The sequence below is a fragment of the Psammomys obesus genome, unplaced genomic scaffold (assembly GCF_907164565.1).
Source record: "Psammomys obesus unplaced genomic scaffold, mPsaObe1.curated_primary_1811, whole genome shotgun sequence".
In the NCBI taxonomy this organism is placed as follows: domain Eukaryota; kingdom Metazoa; phylum Chordata; class Mammalia; order Rodentia; family Muridae; genus Psammomys; species Psammomys obesus.
In genome coordinates, this window is record NW_026596162.1 from 15,890,499 (window position 1) to 15,916,386 (window position 25,888).

General features: G+C 44.5%; 1 protein-coding gene across 1 annotated transcript in view; it reads right to left on the reverse strand.

Annotated features, from left to right (window-relative positions):
- Positions 1 to 23,828, reverse strand: part of Diras2 (DIRAS family GTPase 2) — a 28,631-nt gene extending 4,803 nt beyond the window's left edge. The window contains exon 1 of the mRNA XM_055595275.1: positions 23,745 to 23,828. The gene's annotated coding sequence lies outside the window, so the exon portion shown is untranslated. The remainder of the gene's footprint in view (positions 1 to 23,744) is intronic.
- Positions 23,829 to 25,888: the final 2,060 nt, after the last annotated feature.

The window sequence follows — 25,888 nt, forward strand, 5'->3', positions numbered from 1 at the left end:
AGAAGAGAAGAGAAGAGGAGAGGAGAGGAGAGGAGAGGAGAGGAGAGGAGACAAGAGAAGAGAAGTTTGTCGTGCTCTGGCTGGTGGCCTCTCACTCATGTGTAAATGTATAGCACAAATTGAACTCAACAGACTGAAAAAAATAGAGGACATAAAGTTGGAAGAAGGAAGTGGGGCAGGATTCAGGGGACTGGAGAGGGGGTGCATGACTGTAACACACGTCATATACATGTATAAAGTTTTCAAATGATAAATTAAAACTATAAATAAATGATTAGAGTGAAACAGGAAGTGCCCAGTGTCCAAATCTGCCTGCCATGGTATGTACACACATGTGCTCCACTATGCATGCGCGCAAATATGTACAGGATGCATACATTACACACACATGCTCTGTTTTCTTGTCTACTTTTCTTTTCTTGCTCTAGGAGGAACAAACGGGCAACAAGGACACTGTCAGGGTAAAGTGTTAAGTGTTAGGAGTGTTTCTATCAACCCGTGAAGTTCTCTGCCTCTTGGAGAAGTTGGTGTCATATTTATTGTTGAACTGTAACCACACTGGAAACAAGGGACCAGGCGTTCTATGTCCCCAACATCATATCCCATGGAGGGACATCCTGGCCATCCACAAGCTGCCATAAGGTAGGCCTGGCCACCTTGTGTTGGGTATCAGTCAACTTACAGCATAGACTGTGTCTTCTGGGTAGGAAGACTTAAATGGTAACTAAGAAGCCTGACTGTCTAAGTCACAGAATCTAAAACAATATATGCTTTATGTTTTCAAGACTGTAAGTAATTGGTATTGCTTATGAATACAGTGACACAGGTATGTATTAACTGTTACTAAGACTGAATTCAGTGAACGTCCCCTTCCCTGCAAGCATTACCACCAGTAGAAAAGACAGTGTAAATGTACTTTCTTTGGGGCTAGAGAAATGGCTCAGTGATTAAAAGCACATTTTGCTCCTGCAGAGGCCCCAAGCTTTGTCTCAGCATCCATGTGTAGCAGCTCACAAGTGCTTACCACTTCAACTCCAGGGGATCTGATACCCACTTTCTGACCCCATGGATTTCCGAAATTACATGCATATATCCAGACATAGACACACATAAACACACATATCCAAAAACACATAATCAAAATTAAAGCATTTTCAACTGAACTTCCTTCATTTACAAACCATCAAATACCTTTCCTCTATACCTTCTTAGACAAAGAAAGGCACATCTCCCACGATCCTGTGGAAAGATATGTGCCTGTGAAGCACGGAGTCTGTCGCTTTGTGCAGGCAAACAGCAAGCTAACTTTTTGCTTTCTCAGTTCTTGTAACTATGGAGCAACAGCAAGCATCACTGACTGAAATCATTTTCAGGGTCTAGTAATATAGGCAGGGGATGAGTCTGTGCCCCAGAACCTCAGACCCCAGGTGCCCAACGGCCCTCTTCTGACTAAGTAAGTCCTGCACACTTGCTTACATACTGACCCAGCCACATTTTTGGTGTTCTGGAATGTGCTGGAACATACCAAACAACTGATTCCGTTAAGTTGTCAGTTTTTAAGGATATACTGGAACTTACCATACAACTGACTAATTACCAGTGCTAAAATAGAACAGGAAGCTGTCAGGTCATTAATTAATGGAAGTCTGTGCGGGAGTTTGACTAAGTCTATTAGATGTTTATGAGATAATGAAGACCAAACTAGGCATGCAGCATTATGACAAATTGTCCTGCAATTCAGATTTAAAAACAAAAGCAATGTTGAATCTGATTGGATTCAACATTTTCCAGGCTTAGCATGGGAGGCCCTCACAGCTGGGCCTGTGTCCTCACTCTCTCTTGGATAGTGTCCTAACTACTAGCTCTGGCTTGAATGGAAATGACCCCGCTTTAAGATAACATGTGCTTACATCTGGACCTTAGTGCTGACAAGAGACTTTTGGTCCACATTGGAGGAGTTTGAAGAATTTGTTAGCACATGGTTGCTGGTGTTGCACTTCCTCCATAGTTCACGTGGGCCCAGGAGCAATGCAAAACATACTAGTACCGTGGCTACCAATGTTTATCTATGTAAAGAAATATCTGCTGTGCTTTGGCTAGAGTCCAGGCTGGCAACAGGGCAAGAAGCTACTCTTCCTACAAGAACTTGAGACAGGATCTTGCTTGTCTCATGGAACTCAGAAAGAAATAGAGAACCCCACAAATTTTCAGTAAATTACAAGCATGTCCTTGATGAAAGAGCGAGGTCTGAAGGAGCTGAATAAGGGGTGGACTGAGAGAAGCCGTTTTCCTCCTGCAGTGCAGGCATGAACCTGGAAGAAGAGCAGGAGTTAGGCACTTAAAGGGTGTGAAATTTGATGGAAATTCAATGGAAGAGTGTTATGAAGCTGTAATCCTATATCCAGCTTCAAACATAAGGGCTCCCACCTGAGCTGTAAGCAACAGTGCTCCACCTCAGAGCCTTTTATCTATTTCATATCCATAAAATACCCCACAGGCACTGTAAACTTGGTGTTTATCCAAAAGGGGCCTAGAGCAGTCTAGGGGCAAAAGGCACAGAGTGAATTCACTATGACCCATGTAGCATATGCTGTTACACAATGACAGAAAAGGGCAGGGGGGTCCGCTGGAGCTTATGACTCTGTCTGGAGCCCAAGGAACAGCTCATGGAGGACTGGGGTTGACCAGATGGCACTGGATGAAAGGCTTGTTGGTCCCAAAGCAGGGCCATATGGAAAGGAGAAAAGGCAAGAAAAACAGGAAATTTGTGTTTTCTGGCATCTAGGGGTTGCTGTGAGGGACTGTGTGAATACTAGCAGGGTGAAAGTGGGAGGGGGTGGGGTACATATTTATGGTGGAATTGAATAAAGAATAAAGAATCTAAAAAAAAAAGCAAAACTCAAAATTGGTTCATTTAAAATACAAGTAATTTATCTTTAGCTAAGATAGCTATACAAACAGGTGGGGATACTTGAATTACTAAAATCAGAAATGAAATGGGAAACAAAATGACTGGGCTTACAAAAATAAAAAGACTCTAAGGAATATGAAGGGCTCCTGGTCCCTCATGTGCCAACAGAGCATATAATGTAGAGAAAAATATATTCAAATTGAAAACACTGACACAAAAAGAAATAAAAAAATGTAAGTATCCCCCTAAGGTATTAAATCAGTAGCCAGAAGGTCTCTTCAAACAAAGTCCCAGGTCTAGATAACTTTACCAGTGAGTTCCACAAACCCTTAAAAACCAAAAGTATCAATTCTTCCTAAACTCCTACCAAAAAGTTAAAGAAGAAATACTATTCTTGTTCTTTCTTCAGTCTAATATTATATTACTTTGATTTAAAAAAAACAGATGCTATGAGAAAACAATGTACCAGTATCTTATGATGATAGAAAAATCCTCAACCGAGTATTAGGCACATGAATCCCTTGATTATAAAGAAATTGTACGACATAACCAAGTGGGGTTTATATCAAGAAAGCATGTTACTTCATCCTTGAAAATTAACTAATATAATAGGGGCCAGAAGATGGTTTAGCAGGTAAAAGCTTCTTCTTTTAAAACTGATGGCCCGAGTTCAGTCGTTCAGTCCCTGGGATCTACATAGTGGAAGGAGAGACCTAACTCCTGTCAAAGATTACCACCAAGTATGTGTCACAGTAAGCAATGCACACATGCATGCACAAGCACGGGTACACACACACACACACACACACACACACACACACACACACACCAGGAATAACAGGAGAATTCCTTAGACAAAGGGTACATTGTGGACAAATGTAGTATGGATGGTATTAAGGGTAGAGACTGAGGTCTGCTTCCCTCCGCATGGGAGAAAGACAGGGGTGCTTGCTCCTGCCGTGCCCAGCCTATATTCAGCAAAGGAAATTCAGGCAGAAACATGAAGCAAAAGCTCCTGTCAAGTTCATGCATGTCTTCTAAAGAGCCATGTGTTAGAGGCTGTGGAACCCTTGAGAAATGGGCTCTATTGAAGAGTTTGGGGGTCCTGAGGGTCTGTTCTCAAAGGAGACAGAGGGACCATGGTCTGTTCCCTTTTCTCTTTTGCTGCATCACATATTCCCACTGAGAAGTATCACCCGGGCCCAAAGCAGGGGGTTATTAACCAGTCACTGGAAGGAACCAACCCCTAAAACTAATCTAAACAAACAAAGTGAGCCAAAACAAAATTTTTCTCTTTTTAAGTTGATTATCTCTGGTGTTTGCTATAGTGCCAGACAGCTGCCTGACAGGGAGACAGGAAGTGTATCTGTGGTTACCCTGGGATGAGGTGAATAGAACTGAGGGAGGAGAAGTGATTGATCCCATAAGGGTTCCCTTTACAGCAGCAGAAATCCTCTACCACTGGCAATGGTGACAGGGCCAGTCTTAGAAATACATCAAACCCACCAAATCACACATTTAAGTTGGTGAATTATTCCTCTGCAGAGCTGTCACTTAAGAAAGGCTCTGAGAGAAGCAGTAATGGTCTGTGCGTCTGCTGGCCCTGAATGCGGGGACAGCGCTGGGCCCTTTGTGAAAGCACGTGAACTACAACAGGCCAGATCGTGCCTAATGGACAGATAATGGGGTCGACCTGGACACTCAAAACAAGGGGCCTGCCGGGAGAAGCCACACGCAGAGCAAACACATTCCTACAGAGAGCAGAAGAGCTAGAGAGAGTGCACAGGCCGCAGCCTGATTAAACTTGACAGTTGCCTGCTGGGGAAGGCAAGTGGAACATGTTGGCATGGGGGGGGTGAGAGTGACGTTAACACTGTGCCATTATGTAAGGTGGGTATCCAGATCATTCTCAATGGCATTCCTATTCTTTCTTATTCTTAAAATTAGCACGGAGTGGAAACCTGAAGTTTTAAAAGGATTCATGAAGTCCTGGAGAATTCAGCAGGAACTGCTGTCTGACCCTGGAGTTGAAGGCTGGTTGTGCTGCGAAAGGGGGAAGGCGAGGCTTTGAGTTTGGAAAACTGGGAGTTCAGTGATGACAAAGTGAGTCTCTCTGGAGATGCCCTGGTGAAAGTGAATGGCAGAGGACACCAGGAAATGAAGAAGTCATGTGCAGGAGCGTACGGGCAGAGGGAATATGGAAAAGAGAGCTGCAGGCCAGACGAGGAATGGAGAGTTCTCATTGAAGAATTGTAGCAGCTAAGGAAATGGGAAAGAAGAGTGCAGAGTCATATAGGGCTCAGAGGAGTGGGGGACAATGTGTACAGATTTGGTGTTAGAAAAACCATCTGGGTGGGTCCAGGGGTCCCCTGAATCCATTATGAAGGTGGCAGGGCTGTCTTTATTCCTAGGAAGGACCAGAAGAAGGGAGAGATGATAGATACGTAAGTAGACAGACAGAATATACATTGGTTATAGATAGATAGATGATAGATAGATAGATAGATAGATAGATAGATAGATAGATAGACAGATACATAGATAGATACATAGATAGATACATAGATGATGGATCATAGATAAGAGTTAGATAGACCCTAGTATTTAAATTCTCTAGCATCATTTGCAATTTGTTCTAAACTTTTAAGTCTGTTCCTTTTTTTGTCTTTGGGTTTTTCCAGCCCCTGTCAATAAACACCCTGGGCAGGATTTCACACAGGAGTAGACAACAGGACAGACCATCTGTGCAGGAAAGGACACCTGTTCCCATCACACTTTGCTGACTGAGTATTAATTTTGCAGTTTGCAACATTTGGAATTTCTTGGACTTCTTCCCTAAGTTGCTCTCAGTTGCCATTTTTTTTTAAATGAAGTTTATCTGCTTCCTTGAATACACACACTGCATATTTGGGGTATAAACATGCCTATCCTTGTTTGCTAGAGCATCTAATACATTTATTTGATGGTGGGAAATGTTTCCCGGTCGTCAAAGAGTCAACCATCCAAGCCTTAAGCCTTGTCTTTCTCCAAAGTGCAAAGCTCTTTTGGTTGTTTTCTGTGGGGTGGAGACACCTGACTGGAAATGCTATGGCAAGCCTGGCAGACAGGCAGAAAGATGTGAGGTGCTCCTCATGACATGCACAGTGTCTGCCTCAGGGAAACAAGCAGAGAGAGCAGGTCACTAGGAATGGAAGAAGTGGGAGGAATTGGTTTTGTGAGGCAAATAAACTCACAACTTAAGCTTGGCCCAAGCTCCTAGAGCATTTGCCTTTGGAGAAAGCAGGATGCCAGGAGCCAATGCATAAAAGTACCTTTTATTCACATGGTTCAATTGTTGTCTGGGAGGTTTACTGCCTCTCGCTGCTTACCGAGGCCTAGTCCTGAAAGCTTCTAGCCTCCATACAATCTAACCTCGGCCTAGAATGTTTTCAGCCTCTGAGACTTGCTGCTGAATAAACTCACTCTTTCTTGTTCTTTATGTGCTCTGGGCTGGCTGGTTCAACTCAGCTGTTCTCACTCAAACTCCTCTCCCAGCTAACTTATTCAAGTTGGCTTCTCTCTCAGCTCCTGAATTGCTCTGAAGAGGTTAAAAGTAACAGGGCTAACTCCATTTTGTTTCTCAGACTCCGTCTTAAGTTGACTGTCTTTAGAGTAACTTGGCCCCCACCCCTGAGTTTCAGGAAAGGCCACAGAATGTCCTCAGCAGCTTGCAGCTAGACATAGCAACTGAGGCTAGCCAAGAATGACAGGGATGGTCAAGGAAAACATGAGTTGCTCCCAGGTCAAGATACCCCTTTTGGACTGTTTTTCTCTGTGATTTGACCAGATGCAATTGACCAATTTGTTTACAGTGCATTGTATTCCTTTGCCCCTTTGTCCAATCATGAAAAACCCTGTCTCACCCAGCCTCAGGGTCACCCTCCCAACCTGCTATGTCAGGAGGATTGGGACCCAAGCTTTAGCTTGAATAAAGACTCTTGCGTGTTTTGCATTGGACTCATGTTTCTGGTGGTCTCTTGGGGGTCCTGTGATCTTGGCATAACATTTGGAGGCCCCAGCGAGATCCCCAGACCTCCAGGACCCTGACCTGGAGGGGTTTGTGCCAGCTGGTAAGTTCCTCTGTGAAGTATTTGTGTTTAATCTTGGTTCTGAAAAGCCTCGAGGCTTCTGTACAAGCGACAAGATGTGGATGGGAGTGGACATGCTAGAGTCACAGCCACAGGGGTCAGGGAGATGTCCCTGTCCCTAGCCATGGAGTGGTTGAAGGAGAGCCCACCTGCCAGTTGGTGAGATTTTTGGTCGAGGGTGAAGAGCCTCCCCATCAGCGACTCTCCTCTCTGTGCTGCTTTTGGATGTCACAGTGGGAGAAACCAAATTTTTTGATCCACTTTTGTTTCCAGCTGTGCAGCGGCTACTTTGTTTGTGTTTGTCTTTCTATTTTGTTCCTTGTATTTGTGTATCTTTGTTTGTATTGGACTGTGACAGATGCTATGGGACAGGCTACTTAACTCCCTAGACTTAACTCTTGCCCATTTCTGGGATGCCCTGGTCTGGCATGTCTCTGCCAATGTTCTGGTCTCTGCCACTGCTCAGGTCTCTGGTGGAGAGGTCTTCCCAGAGTAGGCTTGCTTGAGAATGCAGCCCGCCCTGCAGAGGGGCTTCTGTTCAGGTAGGCAACTCTTAACAGGGCCACAGCACCTTCTCAGGTAAGAAAGCTACAAGCCTCTGTGGTCATAAGAATTGGATTCAATAGGTAGCAAGATGTTCCTCCCTTGAAATTACAGCTAATAGAAATAAAAATAAGTTTTGTCTGTCTGTGTTTAATATATAAGTTTACTATGTTTTGTATGTCTTGGTTACAGATTATTGGTGATTGGGTATATTAAAAATCTATAACATCTGTAACAAAAAGTTAATTTAAACTTATAATTTAGAGTTGGAGCCATTCTGAACAGCAAATGGCATGAGCCCACTGAAAAACAAGTCTCCAAAGGTAATATAAATTGGGATAAGATCTTACATAATTTCTGTTCTGTGTTAAAAACCAGGTTTATAAAAAATAACATTTGAAACTCTGTTTATATGAGATATTAGATCTTCACCTCTGTGTGTTCATATATAACTTTTCTTGCTGGCAGCCAAAGTTTATAACATGAAAATAATACACTTGGTATTGATTTTAGAGGCATTGAAGTGTTTACACTGATAAAATTTGGTATTGACTTCTAAAAACTATGGTCATGCTCTATGACTTAGTCTTAAAAAGGTACTTTATTTTAATGCTGCAAAAACAGGTTTTGGAGAATGTTTAAATGTTTAAGGCTATAAAAGATTTTAAAGTTTATCAAGCATTTTAAAATAATGACCTTGGTTAGTCTAACAAAAAACTTGGAACAGTTTCTTAACCCTTGGGGAAGGTCAAAAGACCCTGGTATTTATTTTATTAATTTTACCAAATGAAACCAAGCCATACTGTTTGAGCCAAATTAAGAAAACTGTAGTTTTTACAGTGTATCATGTCAGGATGGTAAAAACCTGTAGAATGACTTAGTAAAGAAATGATGAGAAGGATTTTGATGGAAGTTTTCATGTTGTCTGAAGAGCAAGTGAGAAAACAAGAGACTGAGATAATAAAGAAAAGAAAAGAAAAAAGAGAAAAGAAAAGAAAAAAGGGAAAAGAAAAGAGAAAAAAGAGAAAAGAAGAAAAGAAAAGAAAAGAAAAGAAATGACAAGACAAGACTAGCTTTTCTAAAAGCCTAACCTAAAGGTATATAGAATGTTATGGAAGGACAGAGTATGCACAAAAAGCCAGAGGGCATATGAACTGTATTTGCTTTGCTTTTTCATACCTGAAAATATGCTTTGAAAAGAAACTGTAAATTTATGTTGAAATTTTGACCATATTAGATTGATTCTGGTTGGTTTTCTTCATTTAAAAGTCTGGTGATTTCTTCAATGCAAAATGTTTGCTTATGGAGCGTTAGCCAGTCTCTTGTTTATGTTTTCAAGGTTAGGCCTAGAATGAGTAACATCAAAGTTTGCCTATGTAGAGCTACTTGAAATAGATATGGTTCTAAAACAGTTATCTAAGGACAGACAAAGAGTAACTTATATGCTGGCCCTCACGCTTGTCAGAGATCTGTGGACTATGACATTTTAACATGTGTAAGCATATTATGACAGATAGTCCCAAAATCCTGGCAGTAGCTCCCCAAGGTCTTTGAGAAGATTTGGGCACAACAGATGACTCCAACTCTGGATTATGGTATGCTAATCACTGGGCAAGACTGCCCTAACTGGCCCACCACTAGGGCCCAGCCTAAGCTTCGGACACCTGGAGAGTCATTGTTTCACATTACTGAAGGCGAGGTGAGATCAGTCTCTCATGTTCTTCTTTTCCACAGAAACAATCTCTCATTTTCTGTGGCTGATGACCAGACTGCCTCTACTGATGATGCTATGAGACCACAGGAGACAGGGACAGCTGCCTAGGTGATGGACTGACTAGTCATCTCTGTCATTTTGATTGGTACACTTATTTAGCTTATAATTTATCCTTCTCAGGTCTCTGATCACACTGATGGTTAAGCTAAGCTAATGGTAGCTTTACAGCTAAAGAGCAGACAGTTAGATCCACTGTCAGTTCATTGGTCAATTTATTAGCTAGTTAGAAATTCTAGGTACTAGATCTCCTACTTAGAAAGGCAAAGAGGTTTGCCTTGCTCACAGGCTTCATGTTAATTGCCTTTGTCTTATGGTGAATAACTGGATAGAAAGATACAAAATTTATGTAAGGACTGAGGATATGAAAGTTTAAATTATGAAGATATAAAAAAAATTGTGGGTCTAGGAAAATGTTTAAAAGTTGGTAAATGAAAGGAAGATTGGAGGGTCTAAATAGATGTTTTAAGATATATGAATATAAATTATAATTATCTAAAATAATTTAAAATATATTAAAAATGGGAGATATTTTAGATTTCTTCCCCTTCTATGCTATTGATCAGTAGAGTCCTGATAAGCTGATAGAGCACTGACATCTTATTATCCAGTCACAAGTTCAAGATTTTAATTCCCCTTTGGTTGTCTTCTGGAGAAAGACTTAAAGGAGCTTCTAATTATGCTAAAAACATCTCTGTCTAATATATATATTAGATATATATCTGACCCAAAAGCCATAGCTTTGACTAGATCTTAATGGCATGATTCTACTCCTGCTGTCTTGTAGACACCTGTTACTTGCTTTTTCTAACGTATGGATCTCAATACAATGGTGATACTAATATACTTCCTTTTGTAAACTAAAATTCATGTGAGTTTCAGGAAATAAAAAACGTCAGAAGACCTGGATCTGCCATAGTCCAAATGGACCCCAGATGAATTTTCCCCTTGGTCTTGGGATTCCTCACTTTCCCCATTTACTAGATAAATTTTAACTTCTGTCTCTAGTCTGAATTTGTCTCAGCAGATTTTCACCTGGCTGACAACTCCATCCAGGGATAAGCTATGGATTGCAAGCTGAAATCTGGACTTGCTGAAAGCTGAAGTAAACCAGTCCAGACAATGTGATGGCTCTCTGTCTCTTCAACTGGATGACTAAATAGATGGTACCCTGTTGCCTAGCTTTTGACCAGCCTTTCAGCCTTCCTGGGTCCCTGATATCTCCGCCCCATGTTACCCTGAAGAAGCTACAGAAGAAGAGAAATTCATCCGCCGTTATCCTACCTAGCAGGCTGAAACTCTGAGTCAAAAGGGGCTCCCTGACATGAGCCACTGTCTTGGGGACCTGCTCAGCTGGAGCAGGACCTGGTATTGCAGCACTGGGTGTACAAAGCCAGAACTATAACAGCTTAAAGGCAGACATTGATAAAAAAAAAAACAATGCCTTGAGAACTCAATCACCCATTTAGAAAAGAGTGTTGATTCCCTGGCAGGAGTAGCAAAACAGAAGGGGCTTGGATTTGTTGTCTTTACAGCAGGGTGGACTGTGTGCAGCCTTTAGAGAGAAATGTTGTTTTTATGTAAACCACTCAGGAGTGATTAGGAAATCTTTAACAAAAATAACAAAAAGCCTGGAGAGACCCTGGAAAGAGAGGATTCCAGAGAATGGATTAAATCCTGGTATAACAGTCCTCCATGGCTTACTTCCCTTATATCCACCCTTCTTATTTTACTATTGTTTTTAACTTTTGGCCCTTGCATTCTCAATAAGTTATTACAGTATATGAAGCAAAGGTTGGGAACTATTCAGTTAACTATTCAGTAATGAGGTCCCAATATCAACAACTTAATACCCAATTATCAGATCTCTGGGGAGCCCAAGATTGGCCTCTGTAATTACTAGAAGAGCAGGGAATGAAGAGGTTAAAAGTAATAAGGCTAACTCCATTTTGTTTCTCAGACTCCATCTTAACTTGACTGTCCTTAGTGACTTGGCTCCACTCTTGAGTTCCAGGAAAGGCTGCAGAATGTCCTCAGCAGCTTGCAGCTAGACACAGCAAGTGAGGCTAACTGATAATGACAGGGATGGTCAAGGAAAACATGAGTTTCTCCCAGGTCAAGATACCCATTTTGGACTGTTTTTCTCTGTGTTTTGACCAGATTCGATTGACCAATTTCTTTACAGTGCATTGCATTCCTTTGCCCCTTTGTCTAATCATGTCTAATCCTTTGCCCTTTTGTCTAATGCCAAGGCTTGGGAGTCCCTTCTTGTGGTTTTCCCTTTAAAAACCCTGTCTCCCCAGACCTCCGGTTCACTCTCCCAACCTGCTGTGTCAGGAAGGATTGCAACCCAAGCTTTAGCTTGAATAAAAACCCTTATGTGTTTTGCATCGGACTCATGTTCCTCATGGTCTCTTGGGGGTCTTGTGATCTAGGCATAACACTCTGCTTGGCCTCGAACTAACTCCAGCAATCTGCTTTAATCTTCTAGCTCTTTCTATTTCCTGGGTCATTCAGTCTTCACCTGAGTTTCCTCTCGGCAAGTCTCTATTACTGTAAAACTGCCTCTTTCCCTTTCTGCATTGCCCCTTAAGTAGTTTCCTTTTCTTCTCTCTTTTTCTGAACATTGGGCATATCCTATTCTGTCAACTCTTTTGCTGATTCATCACTCCCCACACACACACTCAATTAGACATCACTTTTAAACATGGGTGCTTTTTTTTTTTTTTTTTTTTTTTTTTTTTTTTTTTTTTTTTTACAAACTAACTTTACCTTCATTGTTTGGGATTAAAGGCACGTACCACCACACCTGGACCTAAGCTTTTCTTTACCTGAAACTTTCTCTATATCAGGCTGGCCTTGAACTCGGATCTGCTTGCCTCTGTCTCCTAGATTACAGGAGTGTTTGTAGTCTAGCCGGATCACACAGACCTAGAAAGTCTTTGGATGTGATCTCCTTTCCAGAGCAGTCATGTTCTAAATTAATATCTCTACAGCAATGGAGGGCTCTCAGGGCATTGTCAAGATGGGCCAGATTCTGGCTGCATTTGGAGGGTCTTTATTTGTTTCTTTACTTTCATGTTGGTAAGAGCCGTGAACAGGAAAACTACATAAATAATGACACTGTCCCCTGGTCAAAGGACTAGCTATTAGTGTTCAGTGCAGCATGCTGACCCCTGGGGCATGGGGCTCTGTACATCTGGAACAAGGCAGTGAGGCATGGGGTGATGTTGATCTGAGGGCCTCACTCACCGTCAGAGATGAGAGCACAAGGCTGCCCAAGCATACAAGGTCAAACCCATTCCTACAATAGCTAAATAAAATCCACCAAGTTGGTAAGAAATAGAAAGGGAGTTTAGAATTGTCTGCTATTCTGTAGTGCATTTTTTGGTTCCGTATCTGAGAATTCATCACCAAATGCAAGGTCATGGAGATTTCCCATGTATCTTTTAAGAGTTCTGTGGTTTTAACTTTTATTGCTGTTCCACAACGAACTAATTCTCAGACAAGGTACAAGCTGTTTCAGGCTTCATTATCTTCCTTAGGTCCAAGTGTCCCCCCATCATTCGTTCTGCCCTCATTTGTTTCCAACTTTTCCAATTGATAGTGCAGGGCCCTTGTTAAAAATAAATCAGCTGGGGGCTGAGGAAACAGAGAGGTCTACATTTTCACTTCTGCCCCATTGGTCCCCACCTGGACCTAGGTCTCTTCATATGCTAATGCTACATTGTTTTGACTCCTGTAACTTTGAGATAAATTTGTGAACAGGGAGTATGAGTCCTCCAAGTGAATTCTCCTCTTCTGAGATCATTTTGAACCACTCAAGACTCCTTACCATCCCATGTAAGTAGATAAGTTAGGTTTCATTCAACCTTTGCCCTACAAAGGATGTTACTGAGAAAGTCAAGAGGGAATCTGTAGAAGAGGTGCCAACAATCTCAAAAGGATCTAGCACCCTCAATATGAGAAGAATGTCTGCAACTGAACAAGCAAAAGATGAACAAACAGAAGCACCAGCAAGAAATGTCTACAGATATTTCTCTAAGGCAGGTGGAAAGTGTCTAACACTAGCCATTAGACACAGAAACCCAAACCACAGTGAAGGCTGCTCTACACTCACTCAAAATACCTGTTGATGGTGATGATGATGATGATGATGATGATGGTGAGGTCCAAAAAAGGGCTCAGAAGTTAAGAGTGTTTGCACTCAAGTTAGATAGCTCACAATCTCCTTGACAGCCCCCCCCCACATGAGCACTTGTACTCATATGCACATTCCCACCTACAGACACACAGATATGCACATCATTTTCCTTAAAGATAAAAACAAGTGATGGCAATGATGTAGGAAAATGGAAACATTTTCATTATGGTGGTGGAGCCAAAATACGGTGCTGCCTCTTTGGAAAAAGCAAAATATAGAATTACCGTGGGATTCACTATCTCCACTTCCCAGAACATGAGCCACCAGACAGATTGCTGGTCCCCAAATGCTTGCAGCCACCATTATTCACAGTAGCCGGAAGGTGGCAGCCTTTCAGATCCCGCCAGCAAATGAAGGGATAAACAAGATGCAATATATATGTCCTTCAGCCTGGTAGAGAGAGAAAAATTCTGGCATCTCACACCAATCTAGAGGGCGGTGCGAGTAAGGTAAGTTGCAAAAAGATGCTGGGGTTGAGGAGATGGCTCACTGGTTCAGTTCCCAAGAGACACTTAAAAAAATAAACAAACAAACAAAGAAAGAAAGCCCAGGTGTGCTGACACTTAAGCCAGCGCTGGGGAGGTGGAGATGGAAGGAGACAGGGCACTTGCTGACAAGCCAGCCCAGCCTGATTGGAGAGTTCCAGACTAGTGGCAGACCTGTGTCTTCAGTACATGCACTCACGCGTGCACTGCGCACACACCAACACAAAGAACACACACACACATCTGTGATCTCGTCCGTGAGGGAATGAAGGTTACGATACAACTCGAGGAGAAAGAACACAGAACTGGACTGCAGAAAGTGGAGTCATTGAAGGGGTGTGGAGTTTTGGTGCCTCAGGATAGAAGGCTCTGGAAATGAGGTTTGTTCAGGATCTGTGCTGTGCAGCTGTCCAACAACAGGACCGTACTGATGCTAACAAACTGTGCGCTTGGAAACGGTCAATGTGGCAGATTTTCTATCGTGGCGGGTTCCCCACAATTAAAACATATCAGACTCTATGTGCGAAGTTTTTTGTAATCCTTCAGCAAGAAATGTCAGTAAAAGTGTTGATGTTAGCCAGGCAGACGCTCGTCTTCTGTCTTCTGTCTTCTGCACTACACAGCATAAACAGCAAAGATCTAATCTGCTCTGACAGCCACGTCCCGATCTAATTTCTCCAGAAGACCAATGGAAAGGCGCACCTGTCTGCCGGCTCTGACTCTATACTGTGTTAATGACAATGACGGTGAGAAACCTGACTGCTGGCAACAGCCAAGCCAGCTCACGCTTTAAACACTCTGGCCACCAGCTACTGGGAACCCATCTGGGTTGTGTCAGAGCCGGGAGTACTTGGTTTGAATGCTTTTGACTCAGCTCACACACAGTCTGAGCAATGATCACACGTTAACGTGATGACGATCCCATCCTTATTTTTACACATCTATTATTTAAATCAATACCACCTCTGCCTTTTTACATATTTATTTATTTGTTTGTTTACTGTGCATGCTGAGGTTAAGTTCTGTGGTGCACATGTGGGCATGAAGGGACAGCTTTTTCTCTCCTTCACCCTGTGGAGGGACTTTGGTCATCAGACTTGGCAGCGAGTGCCTTGAATCTCTGAGCCTTCTTGTTCACTCCCATCTTTTTAATTGTTTAAATGAGGTTACAGGAAGACTGTGGTAGCTCACACCAGTAATCCCAGTAGTGAGGAGGTGAAGGCAGGAGGTTCAGGGGTTCAAAACCAGCCTGGGTTATATGACTCTGCCTTAAAACAAAGAAACAAATAAAAAATACAGTTCTAAGTCTCCTACATGGGCAGCAATGAATCTACATTCCTCACCTGACTCTCACAATCAGCTTCAATAGTACAAAGGCCCCAAGCATTTTCAAGTTTGTAAACACTGGTAAGGAGGATCTACGCAGTTGCAAAGAATCCTTCCTAGTATCTTGTTCAGACAAACTTATAAGGGCCAGCAAGTGGTTCAGCAGGTAAGGGCACTAGCTACCACAACTGAAGACCCACATGGAGGAAAGAGAGAAATTGCTCCAAGTGTCCACTGACCTCCACACGTCACTGTGGCACACACACATACACATCATCATCATCATCGCCCCAGCTATGCTCAGGGCAGGCTCACTGCCTCACACTCATTCAAAAGGGCAACTTACTAACCTGAGTTTCGACTCAGTTGCCAGAAGCACTCTCTCTGAAATGTGTGAATGGGAAGGAAGGGGAATAGTTAGCATGCAGGTTAACAGCTTAGGCAGACACTGGAGTCTAGAGCTGTGGTGAGGTAACAGTCGAGCGGGCTGCAGCTGGGCAGAGATCAAGCAGAGGTGGGAGTTAGAGGCAGATCTGAGCACAGCGCCCAAGCTGTTTAATGCTGGCCTGCCGAGAGACACAGTTTGCTCACTATCAAACGCACACAAGTCCATGGTGGAGTCTTTTACTCAGTCAAGACCCTTTTTGTATAAATATCTCATCTTAAAAACCATGTCTGTAGAGGAAAATCTCTTGTACACTGGACCGATAGGTTAAGGAACATGTTCCAGTGGTCCTCGACCTTCCTAACGCTGCCACACTTTAACACAGCTCCTCATGCTGTGTGGACCCCAAACATAACTTATCGGCTTTACTACTTACTTCATAACTGCCATTTTGCTGCTGTTGCGACTCATGATGTAAATCTTTTTGGAGATAGATGTTGGCCAAGGGGGTTGTGATAATCCATCTTAATCTCAGTACATTTATGCTTTCTGATTCACAGTCACCACCAGTTTCTGTCCACCTCATGCTCCATGGGTGTGAGGGTTTATTCCTCAAGCTTGCCTGAGACAGCATGTTGTTGAATCATTTGTTCCTTTGTGATGGTTGAAGACATCTGCTTCTGGCCCTTTCCACATGTTAGAAGCAGCTGGGTTTGTGTCTCTAGATGCTGTAGATCCTTGCCCTGTTTACAGATTCTCCAGGAGAATATTGTATTATCTTTTGTGTTTTGAAGTGGGTCTCTGGGAGTTTGAGGCCAGCCTGGTCTACACGATGAGCTCCTCTCAAACTCCTCAGGGCCAAGTGGCGTCACCAGCATCCAGATCTTGAAACAGACCCACTGAATCAGCAGCTCGGGGTTTTTGTCTGTCCGTCTGTCTGCCTGCCTGTCTGTGTCTTTATTTTTCCTTTGTAGTTCTGAGAATCAAACCCAGAGCCTCTTGCATGCATGTCAGCCAAGGGCTGTATCACTGAACTATATTTCAGCTCCAAGTCTTAGAGCTGTGAGCCTGGTAAACCCCTCAAGGGATTCTGATGAGTCTCAGCCACGAAAAGCCCCTAGCTAAGAAATCAATCTCAACTGAAAGAGGTCGTAAATATCTATTCTTTGATGTTGCCATTTGTATTTGTGCATAGTTTGCATCAATCCAACTTAACAATTATTTTTTAGTACCTCAGTTTAGAAAAATCCTCCCTACTCTGAGATTATTGTACATTCTCTCCCATATATACATTTGCATTCTGCTTAGTTGTTTGTTCCAGCAACCTGATTCATTTCTTCCTCTGTCCTCAAATTACCGAAATTACTGTACGTGTATATGAAGGGACCCAAACCAACATTCAAAGGAATGGAAGGGTAGGGAGGCGGCTCCGCGCTCCCTTCCTATTCCAAATCAAAATGCAAAACAAAACAAAACAAAACAAAACAACAAAACAAAACAAAACAAAAAACCCAAAAACCTTGCTTGGTCATCATGATAATGTAGGTAATTTAGGAGCTTTTTAAAACTAGGTCACCCAGCCATTTCCACCCTCCAGTAATTCCACACTCCTCTTTGCTCACAAGCGTGCAGACAGCCCTCACTACCACGGTCACGGGGGTTCATGTGGGGCAAGCACATCCTCCTTCCATTCACTGTTTTTAATTGAATTCTAAATGCATGCGTGCGAGGGTGAGCCTGTGCACACATGGAGGCAGACACACATCACCCTCAGAAAGGCCCTCCACTCCCTTGACACGAGGTCTCCCGTTGGCCTGGCAGCCACCTATTAGGCTGGCATGGTTGCTCACTGAGTCCCAGCATCCATCTGCCCCATCCCCTCAGCACTTGGGCTGCAAGCTCACGCCACCACACTGCATTTTTCTTTTTTTACTTGCATTCTGGAGCTCAAACACAGACCCTCCTGCCTGTGAAGCGAGCATCTTCTGAAGCTGCCTCCCTAGCTCATCCTCTTAAAATTGTAATTAAATCTTATTTCAAGTATATGTAAAAGTAACAGTTACAAACACACGCACATATATGTTGCATGTTGATACTTGTAGATGTTGTGTAAATTAAGCAAAGCATGTCTCTCTCCTCAGATGTTGTCTTAGAGTGAGAACTTTGCACATCAGTTCTTGCTTGCTCCTGTTTGCTTATTGCTGTCTGAGGCCACTGATGAGCCATCGCCCATCAGGGCACTTAGCTCCTAACAGCAAACATGTACCAGCTCCTCCCCATCTTCCACCCTAGTATCCAGCAACCACCAGTGCTGGACACCAAAGTGGCCCTATGAGAGAGGTCAAAACAAAGCAGCCAGGTGCTTGGCCAAGCTACTGAGCAGTGGAGGAGCATTGTAGCTACCTCTCTTTCAGTCCCAGGGAACCATCTCGTTCCTAGGAGATGAGAAGGTAGCCTACTGACCTCAGGAAAGTGTACATGGGGTGGCCAAGGCAAGGTGGTCACTCTGGGAAGGTGAATTCATGTTCATGGAGGTCCGGCCTTGAGCTAGACTGTTCTCAAGGGTTGGATTTCAGCATCTAATGCTATAGAGAACTGAGCGGAATCTGCCTGGCTTTGCCCTGAATGCAGAAGCATAGGTTCTGACCCCAAACTCAAAAGTATCAAGCTTTTAGAGACCCTGCATCAAACACTGTTGTAACCTGCTTAAATTCTATAGCCCCTCTGTTGAGATCTACTTTAGTTCTTAGCCTCTGTTAACACCTGCTGTAGCCTTTAGCATATCAGAAGCCATTTTGCTTCCAAGTCTCCATTTTGGTTATGTCTCTACGGTTTCATTTCTCAAACTTTGTATGCTTTGTTACCAGGACACTCTATAAAGTACCCCAACTGCAGAACCAATCAAACTGAAGGTCAGTTAGACACGCTTTGTCTAGCCAGTCAAAATGATGTAATGTTGCTTTCTACACCTGGATACTTGGTTGCATATTTGTTACCTGGTTGTTACTTAGTTGCAGTTTGTTTCCTACACCTGGTTACAGTTTTGTTACCTAGTTGTTACCTGGTTATTTTGTTTCTTTGTTTGTTTGTATAAAAAAAAAAAAACCTGTCTTAGGAGCAAATCAAAGTCATAGTCTGGCTCCCGAGTCCAGATTGTGGCCCTGACAGGTCAGTTCCGGTTTAGTGTTCACTAAACATCTGTTGAGCTCAGTCTTGTGTCTGAGTGGTCAGTGAGTGGCTATTCCTGAACCTATAACAACACACATACAAAAACCTGGAAATTAAAAATAACAGGCAGGAGGCTTCTCCCTTCCCAAAGGATTCTTAGAGCTTTAATCATGTCTGAACCTTACTCGATTAGAGGCATTAAAGAAAGAAGTGTGGTATGTACCTTTCAAGTGTGTGTGTGTGTGGGTATGTGGATGCAGATGTGTGGATATGTTGAATGTATGAGTGTGCGTGTATGTAGAACTTCTGGTATGTGTGCATGTTGGGGGAGGTTGATATGTAGGTGTGCCTGTGTGTGAAAATGTGGATGTGTAGGTGTCTGGATGTGTGGCTGGTTGTGTGTGTGTGTGTGTGTTGGGGTAAGTGGACATGTGGATGTATGAGTGTGTGCAGATGTGTAGGTGTGTGGATATGTGGGTGGGTAGTGAGGTGTGGATGTGTGAGTAGTCAAGAGTGTGGGTGTGTGCAGGTTATGTACATGTGTGTATGTGGGGGTCATGGTATGTGGAAATATGGATATATGAGTTTGTGAGGTGTGGAGTCGTAGGGGTGAGTATGGGTATTTGGGTGTGGGCGTGTGAGTGGATGTGTGTATGGGTGTACAGGTGTGGGGGTACACTGTGTAAAGCCCCAGTGGAGAGAGTTCCTGGTCCCCCCTTTTTTCTCTAGGTATTAACTAGCCTTGGAAAAAAATGCCCAAAATTCTTTGACACAAAATGCTGCTCTCTTTCAAAGTTGCCCATGATGAATTCTGAGCCAGAGAGCCCCAGGGCAGCCATAGGCACCTCCCCAGCCCCAAGTGACCTGAAGAGCCACCCTCTCATTCCAGGCAGGTTGCCTGAGTCAAGTGCAGAGAGTGACATTTCACACAAACCTTATTTAGTGACATAAAACAAGCAGATTGAAATGGTGATAACACTCATGCTGGTGGCAGAGTACCTCAACATCAGAGGTTCCACATCTAGCCACACAGCGAGTCACCTGCCCCATGTCCCTCTGCTCAGCAGTGGCTCTGCTGGCACTTTTTCCAGTAAAGGGACTTAAATGTGATATTTGACTGAGGCAAATCCAGGCCAGGACTCCGTGGGACAGGCACTAAAGCCTGGCCCTGCCTCCTGCAACAACAGACCTCTGGTCTCCAGGAAGACGGGACACAGACAGCTAATTCTCACAGAACCACAGCAATCACTGGAGCTGGTCCTCTTCATTTACTGGCAGAGAAGTAAATACGAGGATACGAGGTCCGGGCAGACAACCTAGTGAGCGCAGTGCTGCTGTGCCAACGGGACCCGAGTCTGATGCCCAGCACTCATAAAACGCCAGAACACGGTGCACATTTGTAAGCCTGATGCTGAAGTGGGCACAGCTGGGGCCTTGGGGCTTAGTGGCCAGCTAGTCTAGACAGCCAGTTCTCCAGGCTCAGCAAGACACGCTGTCCCCCAAACAAGAACTCCTGGCATGGCCCTCTGGCCTCCACATACACATGTACCACACACACACACACACACACACACACACACACACACACACATGTGCACATGGGAAGGGAAATAAAGAGGCTCTGTTTTCTGCAAAGAAGGAAGAGGCAGGTCTCATATCAGTGTGACTCATTTGTCTATTCATTTGTAATGATCTTAAACTGACCCTGACATTTTAACTCTTATTATTATTTTATATTTCTATTACATTTTATGTCTTTGTTTTGCGTGGATGGGAAATGTATGAAGGCGAACGTTGGGAGGTCAGAAGACAATCTGCAGGAATTGGTTCTCTCCTTCCACCAGGGATAGCTCAGGATTGACCTCAGGTTAGACAGGCTCGGTGGCAGGCATCTTACCACTAAGCCATTGCATGGGCCCCTTTTAGAGTGGAATAGCCACTGGCCACACAGAGCACCTGGTCAGTATTGCAATGTCTTGTGGGTCTAGGATTTAGCATAGGGGAAGAAAAAGGGAAAAAGTACTAGTGTTTATACGCTTAAGTGGTGTTTGTAGTGTGTAAATTTGCAAATACTGAAACTGACCTCATCTGCTCCTTTTCTCTTCTGACGTGATTGCTAGCACAGTCTGAACTGTGCACGCAGAACTCCCATCCCTGGGCAGCACTGACTGACAGGACAGCACTTGCTACCCCAGGGAGAAGAATGTAAGAAAACCTTTCTCAGAACTTGCCAGAAGCAACAGCAAAGAAAAGACAGAGAACGTCTGCACCCATCGCTTCAAACACTTCTCACCAGGTCAAGGAAGATACACTTGCCTGCCAAGTAATGAGAGACTGAACCATTATTTGAGAGAAGTTGGATAACGTCATGCTCTTGCCTAATTATGCATCCAGGCATTAGGAAACTTAACTTTTAAAAGAGCAGCAGGGCTGAAGAGATGGCTCAGTGCGTACAGCACTCACCAAAGAAGGAAAGCCTGAGTTCATACCCATGACACCCACATACAAAAGCCAGGCACAGCAGATCCTGTCTGTAAGCTCAGCACGCAGAGTCGGGAGTCGGGAGGGCCCCTGGAGCTCATTGGCCAGCAACTTACTGAAATCAGTGAACTCCAGATTAGGCAAGAGTGCCACCAAAGAAGAGAGACCTTTGACAGTGATTCCTGGTCGCCATATTAATTAATGAACAGGCATGCACACGTGTGCCGTGCACCCACATGGACACACACACACACACACACACACACACACAGAATATCGGTAATTTTGATAACATGAAAACCGTCATCTTTATTTTTGATAGATCAGCTGTTTCCTGGAAAAAATCATTACCAGAATCAATTAATGTCATAGAAATCAGTTTAGCCCTGAAAAGACATCTGTCCATGGCCACTGTGCTCCTGGCAGCACAGGTGATCAATCGGCAGGTTGGAGCCTCTGTGAGAGGAAGAACGGGATACTGGTTATCTGTATTGAAAAGTCAATGCTGAGTGATTTCAACACACCGGCGACAACAGCTCTCTCTCTGTCCAGTAGAAACATGCTGCATTCATCTTGGACACATGATGCTTTTTAATCTAAGGCCATCAACTGATTTAACCTCCCTTGGATGTTAAGAATAAACAATATGTTTTTGAGTACAAGAGGTACAATTTCTCTCTTCATAAAACAAGCCCCATTATTTTTCCAGAGATTTTGGTGGTTCCCTCTGACGTCTGCCATTGGTTGCTAGAATAAGCCATTTCTAGTGAACTATAGGCTCATGGGTGCTGCAGAGAATGGAATATATATGTGAAGCTGGCAGCAAGGTCTCCATCTGCCCTTCTCAGGCTGAAATATTTCTGTTGACAAGGCTGGTTGCTAACCAGCGGCTGGAGTCTCCCCCTGGCCCAGCTTGCCTTTCAGTCTGTGTGTCTGAAGCCTCAGCAGTATCCCGGGCTAAAGCATTTAGGAGAATGACTTCTAGAGCTTTCTCTGTACACTGTAGCTGTACGTGGGAAAACTGAGCAGTGAGCAAGGATTCTGTGCCTGACTGCAGAATCAGTGCTAGCCCTGGCCCCATCCCCTCCTGCCCGTGTGCTCCAGGGGACAGCCACCAGCACTAAATGTAATGTCCTCAGTCAAATGTGCCTCTTTCCCATGCCATCTTCTGTTTCTCTGGTGAACGGGGGTGAGAACTGTCGGGGTGCTGTGTCTTCTTGTACCCCAGCTCAGGGGCTATCTCCATTAGGAAAGGCTGACACAGCTAAAACTGGACAGTTTGCAATTTCAGGCAACAACAATAAAAAAAAAATAGTATGATTCCTATGCAAATCTGTTAAATTTATTCTAATTTTATTCTCCTCTTTTCTCTCCCGCCCACTCCACCACCTCGAATCCAAATGCCAGTAGGAAAGAGCACATATCTTATGTTTTTTTGTTTGTTTGTTTGTTTGTTTGTTTTTTTAAAGCAAACCACAAAACTTCTGCTGGGATAAATGAGCATGCACGGGGCCAATTTAAAGGTAAAAAGGACCAGACTGTGAAAGAAAGCCCTAAGCAAGGCCAGCTGGGCAGAAATTCCTGCACCCCGCTACACTGTGATCCACCTCTGAAGGCATGGGACAACCGAGGCGCGGGGCGTCCAGTTCCAAAGACTGCCCCAACCCCAAAGAACCTGAACTGGGGCTGAAACCGCAAAACCGGGTAGAGATGTCCAACCCACGGGCAGATGGCTGTCATCGTCCTCTGATGGAGACCCACGATCCTGCACCTAGGACGAGATGTGGAGCCTGCTCGGGGCTCCCAGCTTCCCCCCCCCCCCGCCCCGGGAGAAGGGGAGTCCCGCGGATACCCCAAGCCTGCTCTTTAAAATGGAGACGTTAAGGCGGGTCTCTTTCCAGAGTTTTAAGTCTAGAGGCCGGTCAGAGCGTGACCAGCCCCCGGCGGTCTCTCCCGGGCTCTGAACGTTTCTTTCTCTCACTGCACCTCTTTCCGAGACTTTTTCTAAATCCATGGAATCGGCTTCCGCATTCATGACAATACCTGCAGTCTAAGAATTTTCCCAACCACAACTCCTGTTAGGACAGGATCCCTCGTCTTGCTCTTTCCAAGCAATGTTAGATGCTCAGTCTAACGTTCTCCCAACTGAGCTAAGGCTTCGTGCTCATCCTCCCTCCTGGAAGGATGCAGGAGGAAGCTAGCTGGTCCCCCTTTCCTAGTTCTGGGATGCGTACTGATGGTTACACTCAGAGAGTAACCCGGCTCCCTGAGTGGGGTACCTGCCCAAAGCGCCGGGCACGCGCGAGCGGCACCCAGCTCCAGCCGAGGGCCGTGGTCGCTTACCTGGGGAGAGCCGGCTGCGCGCGGCACGTCTCCAGGCGCTGCTCCGGACCCGCTGAGCGCGGCGATGCAGTGGCTGGCGAGGCGGAGCGCGCGCTGCTCCCGCCCGGTGACGCCGTCAGCCGCCCTGCGCCCCGCACCGCCCCTACGCACCGCCCCAAGCCCTGCACCCCCGTGCAATGCCCAGTGCACCGCCCTGCGCCCCGCTCTGCCCCTCGCTGCCTCGCGCCCCCGCCAGGGCTCTACGCAGCCTTGCAACCGGCAGCACCGCGTTCCGCACGTCCGGTGCACCGCCTGCGCCCTCGCCCGGCCCTGCGCGGTCCTCCCACGCGGTGCTCCTCGGCTCGGGCCTCCCTGCCTCCGGCTCCGCCCTCCTCAAGCTCCGGCTTTGGAGAGGCACGGTCGCTGCGGTGGCCACCGGGGCTCCAATGGCGCCTGCTTTTCGCCAAGAGCCTTCAGCCGCCCTCTACCGAAAGCTTCTGGAATAGGTGGCAAGAGACTAGAATTTTCTGAGAATTAAATGAATCAAGAATTATTTCGTGGAAAGGACACTGGACTCTGGTGTTTAAAGCTGTGCGCCTACCCCAGTAGTCGGTCAGCGCTTACCGTACACTAAGCCTTACTCTGTTGCCCGACAGTGTCTTAGTTTCTGTTCCAAAAACAGTATCACCCTAAGGAAAATGGCTTTGTTCTGGCTCATAGGTCGTGGTAGGGGAGCCAGGGCAGCAAAAGCCTGAAGCACTTGACCACAGCGCATCCGTAAACCGACTCAGAAGGGTGTAGAAGCATGCTGCTGCTTCCCAGATGGAGTTGTATGGTCCGGGGGAAGGGTCTGGCACACAGTCAAAATGGGTCCTGACACATCAGTTAAGTCATCAAGATAGTCTCTCCACCCACGCGCCAGATCCCCTCTGCAGGTAAGCCTAGACCTGTCACGTTGATGGTGTTAATCACGTGAGCCAAATGACTCGACAACCTGCCACTTAGAGGTCCCAAGGAACGCGCTTTGTAGTCGCCAGCCATGCAGCGTGAATTAATGAGCTCTAACAGAACAGGACTCCGACAAAACCACTGTAGGTATGCCCAGGTCGCCACCTTTCTGCTCAGCAGCTTTTCGTGTGCATTTCAAAAATTAGTCATGTTTGCTTTCTTACGCTGACAAATAACTTTGTCAAAGACCCAGAACTGGGAGAGAGAGAGGGAGAGTGTCTTTTTGTAAATGTTGAGCAAGGACGGGGAGCCATATCACATTTGCGCTCTGTGGCTGAAGGCAAGCCTTTTTTCATCCTTACTTTGTTTGTCTTTTGGTGATGTGATAAGAAAGCTACAAAATTAAGATTTTCTTCTCTAAATTTGGCTTAGCTTATAGAGTTTAGAAGCTATAATATTGAAAGTCCCTTTTCTGTTTTTGTGGGTTTCGGGGGTCCTCTAATTTCAGATGACATTGTCTTTTGAAATTGATTTCCGAAGTAAATCTCTGCCATGCTAATCACAGAAAACACATTTTTTTTAAACAAAAAATCTTACTCAAAGTATATTTTCACCATTTATAGTTAGGACAATGTCTTCGTTTCTGAGTTTAGCCTGATTCTGGACTTGAAGCATGGCCACAAAAATATGAAAATAGTAGAGCACTTTGAAAAAGACATTTGGGTGTAGCCTCCACCAATATAGCCCTACTTGAATCATGTCTGTGAGAATGGCGTCCAGTCTCCAGTCTCTTCACCTGGAAGGGCTGTGTGGGGCTGGGGGATGGCTCAGTTGCTAGTGTTTGGTGACCACTGTAAGAACCTGAGTTTGAGCCACGGAAAACAGTTAACATCTTGACATTGTTGTAATCCCAGAGTTGTAGAGTCAGAGGCTGTGTTAAGGGCCAGCTGACTCCACTTTTCGTCCTGTTCCTGGTTAAACATAATGGTAGAATTTGACTTATTTCTATATTATTTCTTAATGGTGTTTTTCTCCAAGCATGCCCTAAGCTGAAGGTCACCTTGGTTGTTTTTTTTTTAACTTGTTCTTCCTCTATAAGCTTTTGATTTACACATCATAAATTGTTTTCGTCGTTTCACGATATGTTCTAAGAATTGACCAACCACAAACTCTTTCATGGTATGTTCTCATTATAAATCCACAACACGTATTTTCCC